This window comes from Antechinus flavipes, chromosome 1 (genome assembly GCF_016432865.1).
Source record: "Antechinus flavipes isolate AdamAnt ecotype Samford, QLD, Australia chromosome 1, AdamAnt_v2, whole genome shotgun sequence".
Classification (NCBI taxonomy): domain Eukaryota; kingdom Metazoa; phylum Chordata; class Mammalia; order Dasyuromorphia; family Dasyuridae; genus Antechinus; species Antechinus flavipes.
Genome location: NC_067398.1, coordinates 124440205 through 124457380, shown reverse-complemented (window position 1 = coordinate 124457380; position 17176 = coordinate 124440205). Strand labels below are relative to the sequence as shown.

The 17176-nt window shown below is 35.0% G+C and overlaps 1 pseudogene; it reads right to left on the bottom strand.

Annotated features, from left to right (window-relative positions):
* LOC127544415 (autophagy protein 5-like) overlaps positions 1-17176 on the bottom strand; it is a 32913-nt pseudogene that overhangs the window by 2312 nt on the left and 13425 nt on the right.

Below are 17176 nucleotides of genomic sequence, written 5' to 3'. Positions count from 1 at the left end.
ATATATGTACATATGCATGTGCATATACATAAATATATCCATGCTTAACTGTAGCTTTCTTGGGGAAGATGGGGCATAGGAAAAGGGAAAAAAAGAATAAAGTAAAAAGTACACAGCAGAGAACAAAAGAAAAGCTACAAGAAGCAAAGATGGACAATTCTGAATACACTATCTTCTATTATCATATGCTTTCTTGAAATGGAAACTTGTTACATATTTTGAATTCTCCTTGATGTTCTGCTGGGCACATGACAATGTTGTTTTTTTTTTTAATAGTCTTTCTTTTATATATTTTTTTCATTTGTTAAAAATAAAAGAAATAAAAATGTAAAAGCAAATTATATATGCCTGTATATATCATATATTTCATTATGTTTACCAGTCTTGTTCTATAGCATTTAAAATTTATTTTGGAAATTTATTTCTGAAATAAAATTGAAATGGCTCAGATTTCTGTATTTTTCATTATTTTAATGTCCTAAATAAAGCTTTGATCTTTCTTTTATAAATAACACAAAATATATAAATGTATGTAAAACTATTATATATGCATATATTTGCATATATATCCATACACACATGCATACACATACATACACTCCACTCATTGGCAAATATTACTGCAGGAAGTTGGTTACTTTTCCCACCAACATATCTAAGCAGTTTTGATATATTAAATGGAGTACAGGACTTGAAGTCAGGAAAATTTATATTCAAATTCCACTTCAAACCCTTACTGACTGTATGACCTTAAGCAATTCACTACTTCTCTTGCCTCAATTTCTTCATTTTCAAAATGAGATGACCTTTAGTCCCTTCCAGTTATAAATTTATAATCTTGCAATCTAAGTCCCCAAAAGAAAACATGCATTGCATTGAGGTCTAAGGGAAGAGCCTTTCTTTTGCTTAAACAATAATAGTAAGACAGCTATTATTTCCATGTTAGAGAAAGATAAATATTACTGGCATCCAAGGGTAGAGACTAAAAGGTAAATAGGGTGAACCCTTATCTAGTGCATTATCTTCTCCTAATTTAATAGGTAACCTGACAGATTCTAAAAGATAAGAGATTTATGGATGTTCATGTTTTGATATACTCAAATATTCAAATCCCCCAATGCAACTGTGGCTTACTTATGTAGGTATTTTCTCTAATGATGCATGCAACAATCAATCCAGGAATACTTATCCTATATGATTTTTCAGTGTTCTCTTCTGAGTTTACAGAAAAAGGTCATTCTTATATACTGGGACCTTCCTCAAATTTTCCTATCATTATTAGATACCACTGAAGCATATAGATTATCCATTGGTTATGGCTCCCTTCTATTAGACAACCAGAATTTTCCTTTGGTATCATAAAACCCAAAATCCTCAAAAACAAAAATTCATGTATGTTGAATGACTTATCCAAAGTTACCCAGCTGCTTAATGGCAAAGCCAAAAGTTTGTCACATGACTCCCAGTGAAAGACACTGTATTGTATGTTTGTCTTCTTTCATATATTAAAGTTGTTTCCCTAGAAATAGATATTCTATGATCATCTCATAAAAATAAAATTCTCTTTCTTCCCTTCTTTCAGTGATCTACAGAAGACTAACAGTCTTGCATGAAAGAAAAGCTTTATAAATTATAATACTTTTCTCTTCCTCCTCATAAAGTTCCATTGTATCTTCAGGACTCACCAAGTACTTCCTTCTGTGTGAAATCTTTCCTGATCTTCCTTCTCTAATGTCCTGTACTCTTCTAAATTACCTCTCATTCTTCCCTCCCAAAATATTTCTATATTTATTTGTTTTATTTTGATGTCATATAAATATTTTATATGCCTTTATTTCACCCGTTAGAACATAACTTACTTGTGAATAAATATTGTTGTTTTCTTTTTACTGGTAGTCTGAGAATCTAGCACAATACCTAACATTAAGTGGCAATTTATCAAACATTGTCATCATGAGATATTAAATTTACCTAACATTTCAAAATACCTCAGAGATAAGAACTTAAAAATATAGTTGTAAGCACAATGAAGTGTATTGTCCTTATCATGTGGGTAATTGTGGGGGAGGGGGAAGCTGAGGATTGAAGTCTAGTTCCCTGAATGGAAAGAGAAAGGGACATATGTTCTTACTCAGCATGACTTCCTCTCAACTAGATTTGGAAAAGAATTGGTTGGAATAAGATTTCTTTTCCCCAAAAAATGACTATTTTGTGTGTAACAAACTAGGCAGAACATTGGAAAGGGAAGAGAAGAGAAGGAAGTAAGTTGACATGTTATTGTTGTTGGAGCAGGAGCTCCTGTGCCTGAGTCAAGAACAAAGCCTTCCAAGGCAGATGAGGGTGTTCCATTGCCACTGGGATGCTGAAAAACTTTCACAACTTCCGCTGGCAAGGGACCATAACCACAGGCCCAATGATCCCAGACGAAAATAATGTCAGCAGCAGCCAGTGGTGGCAGTAACAGCAGCAAAGCATCAGCCAATTCCCCAAACTAAGCCCATCACATAATTGCTTCATCTTAAGGGACTATCAAGTGCATTTTTACGGGAATTTTTATAAACATTTTATGGGATCTCTGGGATGCTTTGTATCAAGTTGTTTGCTTCAGCAGAGCAAACTGGATGTCTTCTCAGTATAATTTATTGGGCATAGGAAAAGGGTAAAAGATCAACCAAAGAAGTTTAGTCCCAGACCTGTTAAGGATTGATGAGATACTGTGTCACAATATAGGGATATTGTTTGTTTGATTGATTTTTACAAACTATTTTTGCTATATTACCTCAGTAAATTCTTTTCTAAAAGCTAATTGAATTTGGTTAATTGATATTAACTGATATTAATGAATAAAAGCAAACAGTGAGGAGCTATACAGTTAAAAGACACCTGCACACCTACAAATACACATACTTACCACCTATGGACTCATTCTAGTTTATTAATATATGACACTCAAAATGAAACATCTAGATGTGGTCTGATTAGAACATGATATATTGACACTATCAGTTTCTTTTTTATAAATTATTTCTTTCTATTAATTCAACTCATGATTATAATAGCTTTTAAGGTTACATATCATATCCTTGATTGCTATTCAATTTTCTGTTCATTGAAAGACTCAGCTATTTTTAGATAAACTAAATTCTAGCCACATATTTAGATGGACTAAAACAGCCTCTAGGGTCCTTTTAATACTTTTTGTAATTCTATTGTTTGTATATCCTATAGTTGTGCAAATGATTTTTGGAGCAATGTCCAACTACTTTGGAGTTGTACAGATGATTTGTGGAACTATACATTTGTCACTATTAAATTTTAAAGTGCCATGTTAATGTTAGTTGTCATCATCATCATCTTTAATCTCTCTCATCTCCTCACTTTAAACTCAACCCACATTTGCAAAGTTATCAAAACTTAATTTCTTAACACTATTTCTAAAATCCATTCCAATCTTTCCCCTCCTACACACACCAGGTCCTTTATCATCTCCCATCTAAACCATATCACTTTTTAATTGATCTTTGTGACTTTAGACTCTTCCCATTCTAGTATAGAATTCAAACAGCTGCCAAGGTGATTTTCCTAAAATACAGGTCTGACCACATCATCTTGCACTTTCTTGCCTCTAGAATAAAATATAAAACTCCTGTTTCTCATTTAAAGCTATTTACCACCTGGTTCCATTGTACCTTTATAATCTCATTATATGGCATTCCCTGCCCATGCACTCTATAGTACAACCAAACATATCCTTTGCTGTTTCTCACACATATGGGTCTATTTCTTATTTCTGTGTCTTTTTACTAGCTTTCCCCCATTCTCAAATGCATTCTTCCCCTCAACCCACCTCTCAGAATCCCTGGATTCCTTCAAAATGCAACTCAGAAACTATGTTGTGTATGAAGTCTTTTCAAGCTGTTAGTGCCTTTCTCTGTAGTAAGATTGTTGCAATTAGTTTTTTGGATGTAGCCTATATATACACACAAGTGTGTGTGTGTGTGTGTGTGTGTGTGTACATATTGTTTCTCTTTTTAGAATATTAAGTTCTTTGAGGTTTTGTTTCAAAGTCTACTACAGTTCTTGGCTCATTACATTCATTTAATAAGTGTTTATTGATTGATATGTAGGAAAATATGGTTGGAGAATATCAAGAAATAAAAGGAGATGTAGACATTCACATGATTCAGAATTTTAAATACATCATTAATAGCTCCTTTACTGAAAAAAAATTGTAAAATACGGATTATGATGAGTAATAAGCACCACCACTGAAAGTAAAAATCATGATACTGCTTAAAGACATAGTGGGGACATCTAGATGGCACAGTTGCTAGAGCACCTGCCCTGGAATCAGGAGGGCCTGAATTCAAAACTAGTCTCAGGCACTTTACACGTCTTAGCTGTGTTACTTTGAACAAGTCATTTAATTTAATTGGCTCAAAAAAAACCCATAATACCCATTTATTATGCTTTATGGTGGTGTTTCTAGGAAATCATTGCATTGAAAAATGGGAACCATTTTTACAAGTCTATCTACTCCTACAGAACAGCTCAAAGTATATTCTATTCATATCATACAGAAATACAATTGAATAGTATAAGTTGAAAATTTCTTTCAACTCTGAAAATTTCACAATTCTAAATTATGTAAATCTTGGAGAACAAATAATCTCACAGAATCATTGATTTAGGATTCAAAGAAGGCTTAGAGATGATTAAAATTATACCAGGTCAAAATTATCACAAGCTATCTAATAATTACAATGGAAAATAATTTTAAAATATAAATGTATTGGTTTGTGATCTTTGGAAAGTTGCTGAACCTCGTATCAGTCTATGTATTGGTGGGAAGTTTCCTCACCTGGTAGTTCTTTATGCCAATGAGATCATAAGTACAAGCCCCAACTTCTGCCAGTATATCGGCTATATATTCTGTATCCAGCTAATATCTCTGTCTGCAGTGTGTTCCTATTCCACATATAGGATATAAGGATAGGTTTCTACCCCTATATCTGATACACATATGTAATTTGTAATAGCTTGTGAAACTGGTAACTTGGTATGAAAAAAGGAAAGTTATTTGAAAATAAAGATGATGTAAAAGTAAGATATCTCTATGATATTTTTAATTTAGAAAGAAATTACAAGGTTTTTTAAAGTAATGTAAACCAATGGAAAGAATAACGTAAAAGAGTCAGCTCCATGCCCCATCATTATTGCCTTCAGACAACATTAAAGTAGATATCTGTGGTGTTCTTCTTCTTTTTTATAATATGATGGTTCTCTGGGAGCAGGTTTCTTGGGGAGGTTTTCTGGAGGCAGCCTTAGTTTCAGTTCAAAGTAATAATCACTTCAAATGCAACCAGCTGACAAAATTCAAAAGTTTATTTTCTCCTTCCAAGTCTTGTCTCTTTTTTTGGGCCCGGGTAGCTTTCCCAACTCCAATCCAAACTGAACTGACTTCACTGACTCAGCTCCTTTTTATGCTCTCTCACAGGTTGACTCCTCCTCTGAGAATGGGATTATAGGAGGTGTGAATTCACAAAGTTACAAAGCTAACTTTGTGTATCTCCCATACTTGTGAACACTTGTGAATCTTTCAAACTTGTGAACTAATGTGTGTGAGCTAATGTGTGAACTCTCAAAGGTGTTAATTTAAACACACAAGCATTGCTTCTATCAATTCTATTGAGTTATCACCTTGTTTCAAATTCTGGCTCATAATATCTCCCTGTAGGATCAGCTCAATCATACTGAACCATGCTAAATTAGATAATTATTGTCTCTATCAATTCTAATGACAACACTTTGTAAGGATTCCAACAGGCATCCTTCTTCCAATCCATACTTAATATTCAACCTTCACATACCTATCCTAGTCTCCAGTTTCCTCTTGCCACTAGACTCAGATAGCTCTGGAGGGAAAAGTGAGACAAGTGACCTTGCACATCATTCCTCACTTAAATCCAATTTACTTGCATGTCATGACATCATCTCCCTGATGCCATGGTCCTCTTTGAGAATGAAGGACAACCCATCCTAGTAACAATAATAATGTTCAATATAGAGAAAAAAAAGCATTTCAGAAATATAAAAAGAAGGGAGTAAATCAGAAATGATCCAAAGAATAATACAATGTAGTATTTTTAAATGTTTCTGAGGCTCAACTCACTTCTGCAGTACTTTTCATACCATAGGTACTCAAGTGAACTGGCAGTGTGTGCCAGTAACCTGACCTCAAGGAACTTACATTCTCCCGGAAGAAGACATTTTAAAGGGAGGTGAAATTAGTAGGGAGGTTGGAGAGGATTATAGAGATAAACCAGGAGAATTTAACCTGGAAGAGCCAGATGAATAGGCTGGAGAAGACTAGCATGAATACATGGCCAACCAAGCCATCTTCCCCTTAAAATGGAAGTTCTTGGAAGAACCAGATAATTTGGAAGAGAGGTCATAGGATGAAAGGTACTTCCAGTGAGTGAAGTCCAGGAATGGAGTAAGTTTCTAGGGTGAAAATATTTCTAGGGCATGGTAGAGAATGTCTAGAGTCAACCAATAAACATTTATGAGGCACCTACTATGGGTCAGGCATAGTGCTAAGTACTGGGGGAAAAAAAAAAAGCCAAAAGACAGCTCCTATTCTCAGGGGCTTTATAATCTAATAATTCAGAGTAGAGGAAACAAAGATGAGAGGAAAAATATAGTACTGTATATGAAAAACATCAAAGAAATTGATTTACATGAAAAGTCTGTGAAGAGGAACAATGAACTGTATTGTAAGACAAGAAAGGTACATCAGAATCAGGTTATAAAGATTATTAAATGGGAAACTAGAGCCTCTCTTGAATATCAATTAGCAGTAGATGGAGGATATTTTGAGAGAGATTGGAATCAAGGGGACCAGCTAGGAAATGACTGAAATAGACAAGGCAAGAGATTATGAGTATTTGAAGTTAGATAGTGTCTATGGGAGTCTTGAGAAGACCTCACAGGGTCCTCAAACTTTTTAAATAGGGGGCCAGTTCACTGTCCCTGAGACTGTTGGAGGGCCATACTATAGTAAAATCAAAAACTTTGTTTTGTGGGCCTTTAAATAAAGAAACTTCACAACTCTGGGTGAGGGGGATAATCGTCCTCAGCTGTCACATCTGGCCCGTGGGCCATAGTTTGAGGACCCCTGCCTCCAGACGATAGAAAAATGGTGGTAGTAGCAACAGCAAGATTTGGAAATTGAATCACTATGAGGTAAGGCTGACTTTGGGAAGTGTAAAACTAAAGACCATGAGAATTAGTTGATCCTTAGTCACTTCCAATCATGTCCAACTTTTTATTATCTCTTTTAGGGTTTTCTTGGCAAAGATACTGGAATAATTTGCCGTTTCCTTTTCATTTTGTTTAGATATAAATATTGTTTTAGGTAAAAATATTCTAAAAGTGGAAATTAAATGAAGGTAATGAAATTGAGGCAAACAGGGTTAAGTGAACTGCCCAGGATCACAAAGCTAGTGTCTGAGACTGAATTTGAACTCAGGTCTTCCTGACTCTAGGCCCAGAACTCTTCTGCCATAGTAGGTAGTGCCATAGTAGGTAGATTCAAATGAAATAGGTAATAATACCTATTTTTCAGACTATGATATGAGGCTGGATAGGCACATCTTATAACATTTGCATATTTGCATACTCACAAAAATATTGTTTGCCATTTTAGGAGGAGGGAAGGAGAGGGATTAAGGGAGGGATAGAATTCAGAACTCAAAACTTAACAAAAATAATTCAAATATTGAAAAATGTATTTTAATAGGTAATTGAGTGGGGAAATATAATATAAAAATGTATAATATACTCATACTTATATACATTACATATGTGTGTATGCAAGCTTTGGAGTATTGGTACTTTCTTCATAATAAGCTTTGAAAAACAAAAAGTGAAACTCTTTCCATTTTTTTTCCCACAGAGAGGCTAAAAGAGTTACTTATCGGAATGTCAAAGAGCTGAGATTCAAATCTTGGCCTTTAGCCCCCAACTCCAGTGACTATTGTTGGAATCCTTACTAACTGCTAAGTAATTAGAGTTGATCTAATCTTACAAGAAGATGTTTTGGGCAGACCTGAAACAAGGTACTAAGTAGAACTACCCATAATCCCTCTCTCTGGAAGGAGCATAAATAGGCCAATGGGCCAGTCGGAGAGTGCTGGAGAGTGAAGACGCTACAAGTCGAGATTTTGCCGAAATGACATGAAGAGTTGAAGCTGGCTGGAGGCTGAAGAAAGCAGAGGCAGAGGCTGAAGGACCAGACCTTTGGATTTAAAGACATTTGGAGAGAGCTCTTGGAACCAAGCAGAGAGATAGGCCTCTAAGCTAACCGGGCTATATTGGAAATAATAAAATATCTGAACTTTTATCACCTGGCTGCTTTTTGAGAAGAAAAAACTCACCAACATTTTGGCGCCCAACGTGGGGCAAACAGACCCCCTCAGTGGATTTCAGTGGAAAAGCTCCGATCCTGATTCAAGTGGAAAAGCCTCTGATCCTGATCCAGTGGAAAAGACTCTTCAACCCAGAAATTAGAGTGAGTACAACAAAGAAATTTTGTTAAAAGATTTAAAGTAGAATTTCACCTAAGATGGGACAGATATTTAGAAAACAGCCTGTTTCTGTTCAAGGAAAATGTTTAGAGAGCATTGTCAAAATTATGGAAAGCCAAGGTTTAATTATAAGTTTACAGCAAATCACTGAATTTTTACAAACTGTAAAGGACATATGTCCTTGTTTCTCTCTTGATAAGGAATTAGATCTAAATGAATGGAAATTAGTTGGAGAGGATCTTTGTCAATTCTATGATAAAAATGGGCCTAACTCAATAATTAATACATATAATGTAATACAATTGGCTATAAGAAGTTATTTAAGTGATAGAATGATGAAAAGGAAAGTACAGGAGGAAGAAAAGCCAACTTTACTAGGTGAAAAGGAGGACGAATCAGATGAGAATGGAGTTAATTACAATTCTGAGTATGATACTTCACAGCAGGAGGAATTAGGTGATTCCACATCTCATGACCCTCCCCCGCAATTAACCCTTCATGGGTGGAACAAGGGGGAGGGAGAGAGACAGAAATGCAGTCAGCTTCTCCTGTAAAGCAGAATTTGACAAGATTAGAAAAAGCATTAATTAAAGCAAAAAACGAAGGAGAAGATATATCTGATTTTATAAACGCATATCCTGTGATTGAAAGGATTGACTCTTCAGGTCAAAAAGAGAGAAAATACACTCCTTTTAATTTGGGAAAAATTAAAGATTTGAAAAAGGGTTGCACTCTTTATGGGGCTACATCATCTTATGTGAAGATGTTACTAGATAATTTGTCTTATGAAATCCTAACCCTGAATGACTGGAAATCCATAGTGAAAACTTGTCTAGAACCGGGACAAAATTTATTGTGGCTTTCAGAGTTTCATGAATTATGTAGGATTCAAGCCCAATGCAATAGACAAACAGGAGCTATTGTACCAGTTTCCTCTTGCCACTAGACTCAGATAGCTCTGGAGGGAAAAGTGAGACAAGTGACCTTGCACATCATTCCTCACTTAAATCCAATTTACTTGCATGTCATGACATCATCTCCCTGATGCCATGGTCCTCTTTGAGAATGAAGGACAACCCATCCTAGTAACAATAATAATGTTCAATATAGAGAAAAAAAAGCATTTCAGAAATATAAAAAGAAGGGAGTAAATCAGAAATGATCCAAAGAATAATACAATGTAGTATTTTTAAATGTTTCTGAGGCTCAACTCACTTCTGCAGTACTTTTCATACCATAGGTACTCAAGTGAACTGGCAGTGTGTGCCAGTAACCTGACCTCAAGGAACTTACATTCTCCCGGAAGAAGACATTTTAAAGGGAGGTGAAATTAGTAGGGAGGTTGGAGAGGATTATAGAGATAAACCAGGAGAATTTAACCTGGAAGAGCCAGATGAATAGGCTGGAGAAGACTAGCATGAATACATGGCCAACCAAGCCATCTTCCCCTTAAAATGGAAGTTCTTGGAAGAACCAGATAATTTGGAAGAGAGGTCATAGGATGAAAGGTACTTCCAGTGAGTGAAGTCCAGGAATGGAGTAAGTTTCTAGGGTGAAAATATTTCTAGGGCATGGTAGAGAATGTCTAGAGTCAACCAATAAACATTTATGAGGCACCTACTATGGGTCAGGCATAGTGCTAAGTACTGGGGGAAAAAAAAAAAGCCAAAAGACAGCTCCTATTCTCAGGGGCTTTATAATCTAATAATTCAGAGTAGAGGAAACAAAGATGAGAGGAAAAATATAGTACTGTATATGAAAAACATCAAAGAAATTGATTTACATGAAAAGTCTGTGAAGAGGAACAATGAACTGTATTGTAAGACAAGAAAGGTACATCAGAATCAGGTTATAAAGATTATTAAATGGGAAACTAGAGCCTCTCTTGAATATCAATTAGCAGTAGATGGAGGATATTTTGAGAGAGATTGGAATCAAGGGGACCAGCTAGGAAATGACTGAAATAGACAAGGCAAGAGATTATGAGTATTTGAAGTTAGATAGTGTCTATGGGAGTCTTGAGAAGACCTCACAGGGTCCTCAAACTTTTTAAATAGGGGGCCAGTTCACTGTCCCTGAGACTGTTGGAGGGCCATACTATAGTAAAATCAAAAACTTTGTTTTGTGGGCCTTTAAATAAAGAAACTTCACAACTCTGGGTGAGGGGGATAATCGTCCTCAGCTGTCACATCTGGCCCGTGGGCCATAGTTTGAGGACCCCTGCCTCCAGACGATAGAAAAATGGTGGTAGTAGCAACAGCAAGATTTGGAAATTGAATCACTATGAGGTAAGGCTGACTTTGGGAAGTGTAAAACTAAAGACCATGAGAATTAGTTGATCCTTAGTCACTTCCAATCATGTCCAACTTTTTATTATCTCTTTTAGGGTTTTCTTGGCAAAGATACTGGAATAATTTGCCGTTTCCTTTTCATTTTGTTTAGATATAAATATTGTTTTAGGTAAAAATATTCTAAAAGTGGAAATTAAATGAAGGTAATGAAATTGAGGCAAACAGGGTTAAGTGAACTGCCCAGGATCACAAAGCTAGTGTCTGAGACTGAATTTGAACTCAGGTCTTCCTGACTCTAGGCCCAGAACTCTTCTGCCATAGTAGGTAGTGCCATAGTAGGTAGATTCAAATGAAATAGGTAATAATACCTATTTTTCAGACTATGATATGAGGCTGGATAGGCACATCTTATAACATTTGCATATTTGCATACTCACAAAAATATTGTTTGCCATTTTAGGAGGAGGGAAGGAGAGGGATTAAGGGAGGGATAGAATTCAGAACTCAAAACTTAACAAAAATAATTCAAATATTGAAAAATGTATTTTAATAGGTAATTGAGTGGGGAAATATAATATAAAAATGTATAATATACTCATACTTATATACATTACATATGTGTGTATGCAAGCTTTGGAGTATTGGTACTTTCTTCATAATAAGCTTTGAAAAACAAAAAGTGAAACTCTTTCCATTTTTTTTCCCACAGAGAGGCTAAAAGAGTTACTTATCGGAATGTCAAAGAGCTGAGATTCAAATCTTGGCCTTTAGCCCCCAACTCCAGTGACTATAACCACCTGTTCAGAAAAAAAGTGAAGCATTAAATGGGAAGATACTGCAAAAGCACCAGATGAAGGAGGGAGAATGACCTAGCAACTGGAAGTAGGGAGAATTTATCTCTATTTCTTATTTTCTAAACAAAGAAGAAAAAATTAAGAAGTAGGTCACTTCTCTGGAGACCTTAGCAGGCTCCAAAAGACTCCATTCTTTCACAACATTTCCACTTCAATCCCTCAGATTGTACCAGAAATCCAGAAGTGGTTATTGGGTCCATATGCCAGCACATAATGAAAGAAAAATTTGCAGAGAAAATTTGCTCTCATGGATATGGAACTCAGTGGGTAAGACTTCTATTTTTTCACATGCCACATTGTTTTCAATTCCTCTAAATGGGACATGGTCTGAGACATGGAGATTTGACACTTAGACCTCATAGATCATGGGGTAAAAGATCAAGAGTCCTATGGGAGGTAACTTAAAAGCCATCTAGTCAAACCTCTTCTTTTTTTAAAAAAAGGGAAGGAAAATTGATGAAATCTTAGCAAGTTCATGTAATACTCCATATCACATGTATATGAGAAGCAGAATTTGAACTCTGTTCCTCTGATTCTAGACCCAGTATTATCTCAGCAGTATCATGATGGGGCAGCTAGGTCGGTGCAATGGATAGTGCACTGGGACTGACATCAGGAAAACATCTTCATGATTTCAAATTCAGCCTCAGATATTGGTCCTGGGCAAGTCACTTAAACCTGTTTGTCCCAGGTTCCTCATCTGTAAAATGAGCTGGAGAAGGAAATGACAAACCACTTCAATATCTTTGCCACAAAAAACCTAAATGGGATCATGGAGATTCAGAAATGCCTGGAACAAGTGGATAACAACAATAAATATTGGAAGAGATGCTAGAGAATGTCTAGTTTAGTACCTACTTTAGTGTAGATGAGGAAACAGAAGGCAGAAGCAAAGATGAAATTAAAACGTAGGTTTCCTGACTCTTAGTCCAGGGTCCACTTCTAAAATGCCATTTGTAAATATAATAGAAAATAATTTAAATTTCCAGAAATGAAAATACTTTCAAAATAACACCCAGCATCATGTGAATAATATTTATATAGTGTTTTAATATTGCACCAAGTGATTGCCTCACAACAAACTTCCTAACTAATTAACTAATGTTAATACAAGTATTATTAGAACCAGGATGTGGAAAGTAAAGTTTTTCTTTTGAGGTCACACAAACATACTCATTCATAAAGCATGGACCAAGAATGCATCCAGGGAAAGTGTTAATGATACATCAAAATAAAACAATGTACACCAGGCCCATGCCCTCTGCACACCTATGGTTGGAACCAAGATTAGAATTCTAGCCTCCTGAGTTCAAGTCCTAGATTCTTTCCGGAACTTTTCTTGACAATTCTTATGCTAGTCTCTAAAGGTCTTACTCAACAGTTTCTAACTTTGAGGAATATTTTTTTTTCCTGTGCTTATCCTTTTATCTTTATGATGGCCTAAACAACAAGTGGAACTGAAGGAGTCTGGGAATAAGGCCAAGATGATCCAGCTCTAATTTATTAACAAAATAACTTAGAAAAAGGACTGAGTATCAGAGGTCTCATCAGTACTTCTGATATGCCACATTTAGAATTCCAGCAAAGTAAATATGAAAACAGCCCTGTTGATCTTATCCTTTATCCAAGCATTCAGAGCAAACCTTGGCATAATTCCCACCAATACCTATTGCAAAAGATAAAAAAGTAGAGGACTTCTTTTCAGGAATTTGCTAAGATCTTCTAAAACAAGACAACATCATCAAGGCCCTCAGTGCAAATATATACGATAGCTGGAACTCCCCTGTCACACACATGAGAAAGGAATCCCTTTATCTCTTTTTTCCTCTACCTCTTAAGTAACAGTTCTACTTATTATGTGTCCCTGACAAATTGTTCATATCTCATTTGCTCTTCCTTACTTAAATGTTCTAGTTTTTTTCTTTGAAAATTTAAAAATATACCAATTTCAATCTGAATACTTAGTGTTAAGAATGTTGAATTCTATTATTTAAATAAGATCTTTGATATTTTAAAATGCATAATAATCCACTGCTTCATAGCTCCATTTAGTATACCTATACTTCTGAGTTTTAACTTAGGTAGGCCAGTGATGCCTGAGATCAGCTTAATAAAAATAAGAAGAGGCTCATTAGCTAATACAGATTTTTAATTTGGTAGTTTTTGGTCTTGGCAATTTATAGAATTAAAAAAAAAATGGATTGTCCACCTACTTCTGGCTCTAAAGTGATGGTCACAAAAAGAACCAAAAGCACAGAGACTCATATAGTCCTTAAGAGCTTTGACAATGTGAGTTAAACTATTTAAATGAATGATCCTTGTCAAATGGCCAAGTAATCAAACATTAAAAGGGGAACTGAAGGACTGACATTCTGCCAATATAAAGTCTTCACAGGTTTTTACTAAAAGAGGGAAATAGACAATTTAGTGTAATTTGTTTCCTCATGCTCCTAAAATTGACAGGAAGTATTTTTTTCCCTGGGTCATTTAAAAAAGATCATGAAGAAATGGCAGTTCACCACCAATACCTATTGCAAAAGGTAAAAAAATAGAGGATTTCTTTTCAGGAATTTGCTAAGATCTTCTAAAACAAGACAACATAATCAAGACCCTCAGTGCAAATGCAATAATAGGAAAGGATGATAACAAATATTTTAAATTATTCCATTTTCTCTTGGATTCAAAGATTCATTCAACTATCCTACAAATATGCCATTTTTTTTTCTTTTGGAAGTCACTCAAATAAGCTGTATCTTTAAGAATATGAAGTAGTCCAGTGATTGTCTACTTCTTAATGCCCTCTGAGAATTCATTCCCAAAAGCATTTTGCAAAACTCTCTTCAAAGACACAGGCTTAGGCATGTGAAATTTCAGGAATTCAAAAAGACTTACTAACCTTATAATACTAAATCCACTAACATAGGAACAGTTTTTTTTTTTTTTTAATTTGTTTTGTTTGTAACCTATTCCTAGTTCCCAGGCTTTCCAAAGTGCTGAGTCATACTGACTAACAACTAGCATCCCCCATTTGCTTTCATCCTTATGTTACTTGTATGATCTGAGCCAAATTCTCAAGCTACTTCTATGGATTAAAGGCTGAGAGAGAAAAGTCCACCTCTTACAGATAAACTCAAATAGTTGTTTGAATTCTGTGTCTCACTGTGCAGTAGAATCTCAAGCAAATTTGAAAAAGAAATGTGATGGATCATATGACAGAAGTTGCCAGTAGGCTTTCTTCTTCTCTTTAGTCTCCTAGCTTTCTTCCTTTGGATGTATCCATTTATATTCATCAACATTACCTAGTGTTTATTAAACTGAGGTCATAGCTGGGAGCATCATAGAGAGGAAAGCAGCGTTAGGGGCTATCTAATATAATCTCTCCTTTTGCAGATTAGAATTAATTAGTTGCAACTAATAACTAAATATTATTTATAGTAATATTGATGTACTAACATTAATATGATATATTAATGAGTTTATGTCAGTAATATATTGATTAATCATAATTAATATGATTATTAGCAATAACAATATTTATATAGTATTTTACTATTAATGTATGTGTCAACATTAATATATGTTAGTATATTGATATAGATAATACATCATGAAATATTAATCATATTTATTACAATAAATACATTTAGTAGCAATAATAATAATCTTTATGTAATACTTTGTTATTTCATTTGATAAGTATTTACCCAAAGTCATATAGATATAAATGAAAGAGTTAGAATTTGAACCCAGTTCCTCTGACTATAAATCTAGTACTCTTTCCACTGTAACATGCTGCCATAAATGTGGATTCCAGGAAGAATATTCCTTCCGTCAGATTTAGAATGTAACTATGACTTTTAATTGTCATATATGTCATTTTTGAGTTAGACAATAAGGGTCAAGTGGCCCAGGCTTTGTTCCTGGGAGGCTAAAGCTCTAATAAATAAATTCAAGGAAATCCGTCCCCCACTTATTGCATAAATTGACACCTGCTCCTTCACTTGTAAACACAATGATCCAGCTGTAATTGAAGTACTTATTAGCAAATAACAATTTTCTTAGGAATCAGTGATTCCAAATTTGCTAATCCTTGAGTTTTAAGGGAATAAATGAGGCAGAAATTGTTGACACAGTCGTAGTGATCAGAGCTTCAAGGCTGAGAGAGAACAAACAAGTGGCATGTGACACACCTGAACACACATTACCTATTAACCACCAACCTTACCCATCGATCCTTAGGCTAAGTCAATTTTAATTGGCATAAGAGAAATTTCTAACAGGAAATCTCTAACAATAGGAGAATGATAATGCCCTTTCCACCTCAATCCATTTTCCTTAGATTACTGAAAGACATTTTTCAGAAGGACCTTTACATATGTTGTAAAGTGAGGAGATCCAGTACTATTATATCTAGGGACTTTTTATCCATTGCCTCTATTTATAGGTTTAGTTAGCTCCCTCTAGGTTTATTCCACATATTAACACAGGGAACTAGCTTGTTCTATACAAAACCACAACTAAGTTTGTACTACCATGATTTTGCCCCAAGACACCAGATTTAAAGGGTATTGACAGTGCTTGAGAGCTCAGAATGTAGTTAATAAGGACATTTAGTTAAAATAGGATGTTATAAATTTTAGCACTGGGATGAATACAAGATCCTCATATTCTTGGGGACTCAAGGACAACTGGAAGCAGTACTACTAATTTGTATCCAGAGATTGACAGAAGTCATGGAAAGAGGGAAAGACTGCCGAGATAGTGAGGGAGATTGGTGGACCCTGAAAACTTTACTACACTAATCAGATTATTATTAAAGAGCGTATTTTTGAGGTTTCCTCCTACCTCTTCTATCAAGAAAGGGGAAAAAAATACCTTCTTAGCATATATTCCAAAGGATAAAATCACTATAATCTGAAGACACATGATCTTCTACCATAAATATCTTTTGGGGTTGTTTATATTTAAGTTCATATAGGAGTCCATGATCTCCCATAAATTGCCATAAATTGCTGAAGTTGCTTCAAGAAGACAATTGTATTGCATTCATTCATCCTGTTGACCAGAATTCTGCCAGGAAGTCCAATATTGCTGCTAGGGTTAGTCATAGAAAGAGGTCTCAGAGAATTTCTACTTTAATGACTGCCTATGTATACCTATGAATTTCTAGTATAAAAGTTGAAACTAAAACCTAAGTCTCCAGATTCCTAATCCAAGATATCCTCCATGATACTGTGTTGCCGGTCTACAATCATTAATTCATTCAACATTTATTGCATGAAGTCAGTCAACAAGTATATATTAAAAATTTGCTATGTAAAAGGTATTGTTAACATCTGAAAATAAAAATTGAACACAATACACCCCTTGCCACATCCCTGCTACAATTAATCAATCCCCATTAAATGCATTAAAAACAGTCTCTGCCTTCAAGGAGTTTATA